Source organism: Ursus maritimus, unplaced genomic scaffold (assembly GCF_017311325.1).
Source record: "Ursus maritimus isolate PB19 unplaced genomic scaffold, ASM1731132v1 scaffold_24, whole genome shotgun sequence".
Taxonomy (NCBI): domain Eukaryota; kingdom Metazoa; phylum Chordata; class Mammalia; order Carnivora; family Ursidae; genus Ursus; species Ursus maritimus.
The window spans coordinates 16,395,003-16,404,241 of NW_024424897.1; the positions used below are offsets into that span (position 1 = coordinate 16,395,003).

General features: G+C 44.3%; 1 long non-coding RNA gene across 1 annotated transcript in view; it reads right to left on the bottom strand.

Annotated features, from left to right (window-relative positions):
* Positions 1–859: 859 nt before the first annotated feature.
* LOC121104976 overlaps positions 860–9,239 on the bottom strand; it is a 12,789-nt gene continuing 4,409 nt past the window's right edge. Inside the window, exon 3 of the long non-coding RNA XR_005837354.1 lies at positions 860–1,065. This is a non-coding gene — a long non-coding RNA (uncharacterized LOC121104976). The remainder of the gene's footprint in view (positions 1,066–9,239) is intronic.

Below are 9,239 nucleotides of genomic sequence, written 5' to 3' on the forward strand. Positions count from 1 at the left end.
CCAGAGAGACTTTTAAGCGGCCTGGAGACATTCAGCCATCCATAGGCAGAGCTGAGCCAGCTAATTCTGGCTCCCCGTGCCCTGTGTGGGGCTCTGCCCCTGCCCGGCCGCTCCTACAGCCTCGGTGTGCTCTCACCACTGGTAAGCAGAGAGGCCTTCAAAGGAAACTGAGGCAGGAAAAGGAGCCAGGACTGGCCTAAGGGAATACTAGAGAGAGCAAGGCCCAAACCCAGGCCAGCACTGGTCCTGCCTGGGACAGCAGCTGTTGGCCCTTTCACCTCCCCCCACCCCTCTTCTACCTCACCTTCTCTCTTCCTTCTGACTTCGTGTCACCTGCTTCCCGGAGCCTCTGCTTACACCCTTCCATTTTCCATATCTGTCCCTTCCCTGACTTCCTCATTCCCCAGGGGTTGGGAGCTCAGGTTGCTGGTGGTGAAGAAGAAGGAAAAAGGAAGCCCAGCCTCTCACCTCCTCTCCTCCCACCACACTCACTTCCCAGCCTAGGTGTGCTGCAGGGCTTGCAAAGATACACAAACCGGGGTTTGGTGGAAACCTGCAAGCCGGAAGCTGGAAGATCCAGACACTAGTCGTGACCTTGCCAGCCACTTCCCCTCTCTGGGCCTCTGCTTGCTTATCTCTAAAATGAGAGATCATCGGGAGCTCTCAAACAGTATTCAACAGACACCCAAGGCTCCCTTAACTTGCTTCCAGCCCTAAGGGAGGCAGAGAGGCCAGGTTGGGAGCTCCCCCCTGCCATTTCACTGTGTGTTTTCTACACTGGGGTCCCACGATCATTGTCGAAGAAATGATTCCATGGTTTAAGAGTCTAAAAATAACCACTGAATGAGATGCTCTCATATATCCCCTTCCAGTTAAGAAACAAGTTATTCTAACCATTCTGGTAAGAAGTTTGATCCTCAAAGACAGAGTCAGGAGTTTCCTTTCCTTTCATTTATCTTTCTTTTTTTTCCTTTTTCTTTCTTTATTTGTTTTAATTCTCAGGAGGAGCAAAATATCCAGCCTGCTTGAGAACAGAGCTCTGAGGTTAGAGAGCTGGCCGAGCATCTGCAGACACAGAAGGGTATGGGCCTTAGAGACAGCCGAGCATAGGGCCGAATCCTAGATTTGCCATTTCCTATTCTCCGGCCCAGTACTCTAAGGACCTTCAACAGTAAACATTTCCTTCTCAAGTTGTTGTGAGATCTGTATGAAACAATGTAAGCAGAGCACCACAAACCACCCCGGCACATTAGAAACACGTACAGCTGCTAATTTCATTCGCTTTCCTAGATGAAGCGAGATGTGTGTTGGGGTTTCTCAGACTTCCTGGAAGGAACTCCAGGAGAGGGGGCCGCATGGGGGAGGGACAGATAAGGTGGCAGCAGGTACTGGGATTGTGAGGTGTGGGTTTAGGAATGGGAGAGAGGGGAAGAGGACGGCAGCTGGGTACCCATGGTGTGACATATTTGTGGCTCAGAAAGCATGTAGCAGGTCCCTGGGGCCAGGCAGTCTGCCTGTCAGCCACACTCACAGGAGGAGCCAGCCTGCCTGAAATCTTAGGCCACAAGCGCCCCAGCGGGGGAGGAGACACTCCTCAAATCAGTTTCTGATTCTCTTTAAGCAACACCAGCTAAAAGACTTTCTGGCACTTCAGAAGCAACTAGAGGGAAGTGCGGTTTTCCAGAAAGAGTCATGCATCAAGAGTCAAGATACCCAACCCTGGCCTTGCTATTACAACTCCTGATGCTTACAGCTCAGAAGAGCCCAGTAAGGAGCCAGAGGTTTCACTTTCGTGGCCCTCACTCTGCTTCACAGTAACTGACTTTTACCTTCTTGTCCCTCTAGAGTGTCCTGCGCCAGGTCTATGACATAGGCTTCCCCCTCCAACACATGCTGACCAAGAAGAGCAAAGGAAAGAAAGAGAGAAGGAAAGCAGAGGCAGAGTGTGAAGAGGCAAGTATAGTGGCGGGTACTGGAAGCCTAACCAGCGCCTCTGAGGCCACTAATGTTCCTGAGCCAGAGTGGTTCCAGCCCGCTCAGATGTTCCCACTGGCAGGACTTCAAACTCGGTAGATGGAAAACGCAGGACAGAATTTCACACCAACCCATTTACAGCCCATGGCAAATTCGGGGACAGACACATAGAGAACTGACATCAGCCCTCATTTGGGCTGGGCTTACTCACACTCGCTCACTCTCCTCCCTTCCCCTCTCACCATGCACGCCCTATGTCCTGTCCTGAAAGAGATCCATCAGAGTCTCCTGCCTGGGATCAAATGCTGCTGACAGCAGGCCTGGCTCTTAATGCCTTGTCCTTGTCACCCTCCCTCCTCTCTTCTGGCCAGTGTCTCATAAACTAGACATCATGGGGCAATGCCCTGGCCAACACGAATCTGTCCCCATAGAGGGCACTGGGTAAACTGGGCTCTGCCGCAAGGCGGGGGGTAAGAGGGCCCACTCAGGAGCCAGACTGCCCGGGTTAGAGTCCTGACTCAGTGGATTAGGCAAACTAGTTAACTTTTTGTTTTTTTTTTTAAGATTTATTTATTTTAGAGAGAGAGAGAGAGAAAGCACACATGTGGGGGGGGTGCAGAGGGAAAGAATCTCAAGCAGATGATGCCTCGCTGAGCTCAGAGCCTTGATCTCACAACCCTGAGACCATGACCTGAGACGAAATCAAGAGTTAGACACTTAAACAACTGAGCCACCCAGACGCCCCTCAAGTTAACTTCGTTATGTCTCAGTTTTCTTATCTGTAAAATGGGGCTGCTAATATAACCTCATAAACTGGTCGTGAGGATTATGTGAATTGGAGGAGAGCAAGAGTAAGGGCCAGGAGTGCAGCAAAGAGGCTGCTAGGGAGTCGAGGCAGCTCTAAATTTCCATTATTCTTGGATCCTAGCTGGTTGGGTTACGGGATGGTTGAGCCTAAGGGTCAAGAAAGAATTCTTGAGATGTTTTATGCACAAAAAGGTATTAGACTTAATATGGGTGACATGCCTAGAACAGTGTCTAGGACAGAGAAGTAATCAAAATAGCTAGGCTGGGGTCCTGATTAAAATAGGGAGCTGCTGCTCCCTCTCCCAAGATCAACAGTGGAAGAATTATACGGAGAAAATACCAAGAAACGAAGGGAACTGTGAGAAACCGCTTGGAGAAAGGGGAGCCCTGCTTTGAACTGGGGTGTGTATGTGTGTGTGTTAGAAGGGTGGCTTTGGTTTGGGGAGAGATGTGGCCAAGCATGACTGTGGAATGACCACAAAAAAGGAGCCCTGGGGTTCTGATCTCTCTTTTCCTCCACTACTGCCTTCGAACACACAGTGATACGCATCACCCATGTGACTCAAACCTGTGATCCGGGTGCTGGTTAGGGTAACGTCACGGCACGGAAGACGCACTGCGCTTGGGAAGAGCTAGTAAAAAAATAGGTAGGGGGCAACTGAACTTTGGACAGTTGTGCTCTCCCTCCTCCCCTAAACTCTCAGGGCCGGTGAACTGCAATCTAAAAAAAAAAATCTCCCCGTATTAAGGCTGCTGTGCTCTGGCAGGGTGGTGGGGGGAAGGGACTGTTCTCAGTACTAGGGCTCCTTCACCTCCAACCCTTACCCCCTCAGCTCAGTGGCACTGGCATGCTCTGTTGGACGAGCAACCTATGTGCCCTTAGGCAAAATAACAAGACAGATAAGGAGCACAACTAATCCAAAAGGATACAGCCCGCTTGATTACAGGTGGTAACTTCAGTAGAAATATGAAGACAGGCCAAGATTTTATTTTATTTTATTTTATTTTAAAGATTTTATTTATTTATTTGACACAGATAGAGACAACCAGCGAGAGAGGGAACAGGAAGAAGCGGGAGAGGAAGAAGCAGGCTCATAGCAGAGGAGCCTGATGTGGGGCTCGAACCCAGAACGCTGGGATCACGCCCTGAGCCGAAGGCAGACGCTTAACCGCTGTGCCACCCAGGCGCCCCCAGGCCAAGATTTTAAAAGGAGCTTAGTACACGTGCTAAAAGAGATCAAAGGGAATACTACCGTATGATACAGGACGAGAAGACATAAAGAGGGACCGAACAGAAATATCAGATAGGAAAAGTATCCTAGGTGAAATAAGGAAAAAAACTTCCAAAAAACAAGCAGTATGTTAGGTATAAAAAATTAATAATTAAAATAGAACACACAATAGATTTGAAAAGTAGCATGATGGACACAGCTAGGAAACACAGTAGAGTATAGAAAGGCAAAAGAAAGGGGTAATCAGAAGGGGGAATGAAGCATGAGAGACTATGGACTCTGAGAAACAAACTGAGGACCACAGAGGGGAGGGGGGTGGGGGAATGGGATAGGCCGGTGATGGGTAGTAAGGAGGGCACGTATTGCATGGAGCACTGGGTGTTATACACAACTAATGAATCATCGAGCCTTACATCGGAAACCGGGGATGTACTGTATGGTGACTAACATAATAAAAAATCATTATAAAAAAAAAAAAAAAAGAAAGGCAAAAGAAAGAATATCTTCCAGAAGAAAAAAAAGAAAGGCAAAGAAATAGAAGAGCTAAGAAATAGGGGGGATAGAAAAAGAAGGGCTTTGTGGTTTATAAGAGCAATCAAGCTGAGTATACATCTAAAAGAAATCTCACTCAAGTTCAGAAGAGACATGAAGAAGGCGGTTCTTCGCTGTGGCATGACTCATGGTGGCGGGAGAGGGAAGCAACTGTGGGTCTCCATTACTGAGACAGTGCCGTGAGAGTACGGCCCAGTTAGAAGCAAAAGATTAGGGGCGCCTGGGTGGCACAGCGGTTAAGCATCTGCCTTCGGCTCAGGGCGTGATCCCGGCGTTCTGGGATCGAGCCCCACATCAGGCTCCTCCGCTATGAGCCTGCTTCTTCCTCTCCCACTCCCCCTGCTTGTGTTCCCTCTCTCGCTGGCTGTCTCTATCTCTGTCAAATAAATAAAAAAAATCTTAAAAAAAAAAAAAAAAGGAAGCAAAAGATTAGATGTATAGCCAGAAGAATACAGCGATGAGTAAGAAGCTGAATAAGATAGAAACCACAATTACATTTCTGTAAATTTAAAATACCTGCATATAATCTCACTGATATCATACTGCATATGAATGAGCTAAAACTGAAGCTCCAAGGAGAGAAAAGGCTTATTTGCAACTTAGCTAGGTAGGTTCAAGAATTTATGCTAAAATTGAAGCCTGCCACAATGCAAATTAATATGCATTTCTCTAACATAAATATGCAGATTTTAATCAACAGCATTATGTAAACTGGCTGCAACAATGACAAGAAAAGTTTAAATGTTTTGTTGATAGTAATAAATTTGGAGTTGCTTTTCAATTTATGCAGTGTCTCCTTGAATTTCATGTTAGTAATACTAAGTTGACACAAGAGTTAGTGAATTTACTTGACTTGGACATACTTTTGATACTGATAAATTCTTTTAAAATAGAGGAAGCAATTTTGTCCATTTGGATGCAAATATTAAAGGAAAATGATTTTTGGGGGTACTTGATTCAGTTACTGGAAAATTTTGAAGTATGCTTGGAAAACTTAGGTATGTGAATCTACTTTTTCAACTGTGAAATTATGAAATCTAAATAAAGATCAAGTATTTGTGATGAAAATTTAGCATCCAGATTGAGATATTCTGTAAGAAAAAACACACACTGGGTTTTGAAGACTTAGTACAAAAAAAGAGAAAGGAATATAATCTCATCAATAATTTTTATATGTTTACATGTTGAAATAACATTGGCTATACTGGGAGAATAAGATATATTATTCAATTTTATTAGGTACACGCATACTAGAAGCATTACCCATTATTCAAGAACACATACAAACAAAAAAAATACACATTAAAAATATTTGAGGGTTGCTTATGGTGAGTATTGTTTGGATGGGATGGGGCAACGAGGTAAAAAGGAATAAATGACTAATTAAACAAGCAGCTTTGTATGGACCAGTGATGGAAGAAGGCTATATAACTCAAGGAGAATGATTAACCCAATCCTCTGTAGCTAAAATTCCTTTTGACCAAAGAAGAAGGAAAAAAGCAATGAAAACCTGAAGTCTTAGTGACCCTGAAAACCCAGAGCACCAAAGGTAAAGGCAGAGAAGAAATGGTAGGGTCTAAAATCAAAATTTTAAGGGCCATGATAGCACTGGTTCTCAGAGTACTTTAAATCATTCCATCCAACTTCATTTCCTCAGCTGTGTAGCATAAGTGGAGAATGCTACACGTTTGGCCCAATCACCCAACAGTCCATTTAAATGGTTGAAGCTCATTTCTGTGCTGTGATCAAGGCAGTGCAGCCTAATGATGGATCTGTGAGCTGAACCATGGGAGGAAGACATTCGGAGGACCCCAACAACAGGTGGGTTGGAGCCCGCCTGAGAATCTAAAGCAGAGGGCAGGACAGCTGGTGTCTGGCAAAATGATTTATAGTTGAAAAGCAATGAAGAATCCTCACCATTCATCCAAACTTCATTCCCCCAGACATCCTGTCAGCTGCAAAGGACTTTAGAGGCACAGACAGAAGGGAGTGACTTGCCCAAGGTCACACTTTGAGTCATGACAGATCTGAGACTAGAACCCAGGACACTAAGGCAACAGTGGGAGCTGGTAGAGCTGATGGGACTCCCTCATGGAGTGTGCTGGCCCCCAAGAGGGCAAGGAAACAAGAAAGCATCAATGACAGCTGGCCCTGTCACCCACAGCATGGGCGGCTCTCAGTAAGGAAAAAGAGACTCAGCACCTTAGCAAGCACTTTTTCTCAGCATTTGGGGACATGCTTTTAGTGCTAAAAATGATTCTCTTCTTGGTTTCCCTTTCCACCAACTTCTTCTTTTCTCAAATTCTGACTTCCTCCCGAGCTCTCCACCAGTGACTTCTCTGAGGCTAGATTTAGTGCTCTTGTCTTTGGGCCTCCTCTGCTGTACTTATCACACCAAAGTTCTGTCCCTCGCCCTGCTTTCCTGGATCTCCTTTATCCAGATTACTCTCCTTCATTCATTCATCCATTCATCCATTCAACTAACACTTATTACACATAAGTATGCACATACTTTTACCAAAATGAGTAAGAGGCCATCCCTGCCCCCAAGGAGCTTCCTGTCTGGTGTGGAGGATGCAGGTATATAAATAGTTTTAATGTAATGATAAATACTCTCACAAAGGTTTTATATGGTATTACATAACCAAAACAGAATAAATTTAGTTCTACCTGGAAAAGCTCTCTATTTTTTTAAAAGATTTTTATGTATTTATTTGAGAGAGAGAGAGCACAGGCAAGGGGGAGAGACAGAGGGAAAAGCTGACCCCCAGGACACAGGGCTCAATCCCACGACCTTGGGATCATGACCTGAGCCGAAGGCAGCCGCTTAACCGACTGAGCCACCCAAAAGCCCCTAGAAAATCTCTATCTCCAGCCCCAACTTCTTTCCTAAATTGTTTGAGCTTCACATTTTCAATTAACATTTGAACACTTCTCACCTGAGGCACTTCAAACTCAGTACATTTTGAACCTAACTCATCACCTACCTCCCAAATCACACGTGTGACACACAAACGAATAGCAACAACAGGGTCTGAGACAGCTAGTGTAGACTCAAGACTGCAACACGATCAAGTCTGTGTTTAATTCACTGCTGTGCAATTTATTCAGAGAAAAAACGAAAGTTTGCCTAGAACCTAAAAAGGAAAGAAACAGAGACTCTACTATTCGGTGAACGTCCTCTCCAGATAACAAATATTTTTTTATCTAGCAGTCAGGCATATATGTCCCTTCTGAGGAAAAGGAGGTAACAGCCAGCAAGATCATTTGATTCACTCTTTTGGTCTGTCTGCACTCAGTAAGCAGCCTTCTGGTTGGAATCGGAATGTTCTAAAGACAAGGAATTGGAAAAGAATATTTCTCACTGTAAATGAGTAACTTGGAACTATTTTCATTTTGCATCTTTTCTCAGATTCAGCTGATGAGAGAGCAAGCTGAGGGCAAAACACGAGCTGACCCTGCAACCCGCCCCCCCCCCCCGCCCCACCAAGGCCTCATAAGGTGGGATATACATATAACATTCCTCAGACACTAGGAACTAAGAACAAAGGCAGGGGCAAAATAAGTGGTCAACTGATAAAGACCGCAGTTGTGTAGAACAAGAAACTTCACTATAGTTTGGAACTGTCTTCATGATTTATAAGAAAAACATAATCCTAATAACAGGCCTCCAGGAGCCTATAGACTCCATTTCCTGGAGCTCTAGCATCAGCCTCACCTGCATAGGATTGAAAATACTGTATGATCCATCACTCCTCACAATCACAATGCAGCTCTTTCTGCCCACGGGTCCCGCCCCTGTGCTATAATAAAAACACCTTTTGGCACCATAAAATGTCTCAAGAATTCTTTCTTGCCCATTCGGCTCAATGATCCTATATCCCAAGCAGCCAGGATCCAAGAATAATGGAAATTTAAGAGTTGCCTCGACTCCCTAGCACCTCCTTGCTGCACTCCTGGCCCCTACTCTCTCTCTCCTCCAAGTCACATAATCCTCAGCTGTTAGCATAATCTTTCTCAAATTCCATTCTCATGAAGTCACTCCCCAGCTCAATCACCACCAGCAGCTCCCCAGGTCTATTTTATCAACCTAAAGTCATCAGTTTGGAACCCAAAGCTTATCAGCCGTCCCCTACACTACCATTTCAACCAAGCTTATACGGCCTTCACTCCAGGCAAGCTAATTTGCTTACGGTTCATCCTCTCTGTGCTTTTGAGGTCTGCCTGCCCCTCCCTGCCATAGGCCATGTAGCCCATCTCAGAGCATACCTCAACCAGGATGCATTTCTGATTAGCCTCAACACTTGAAATCCCTTAGGGACTCATGCACAAAACAAGCATGTTCTCTGGGTCCAGAGAGGGAGAGTCAAAAGAGCATCAGGTTATGACCAATAAGAGATAACACTGAGTGGTCATGTCTTTTAATCATCATTTATTTTAATATTATAATATTTATAATATTTTAACATTTATAATATTTTAATAACTTATAATTAATTTATAATATTTTAATAATGTTTATTTTATAATAAATTTATAATATTTTAATTTATAATTAAATTGTAAATTTATAATATTTATATTTATAATATTTCAATAACTTTATATTTATTTATATTTTGATATTTATTATTATATATTTATAAATATAAATTTATGTTTTATATTTATATA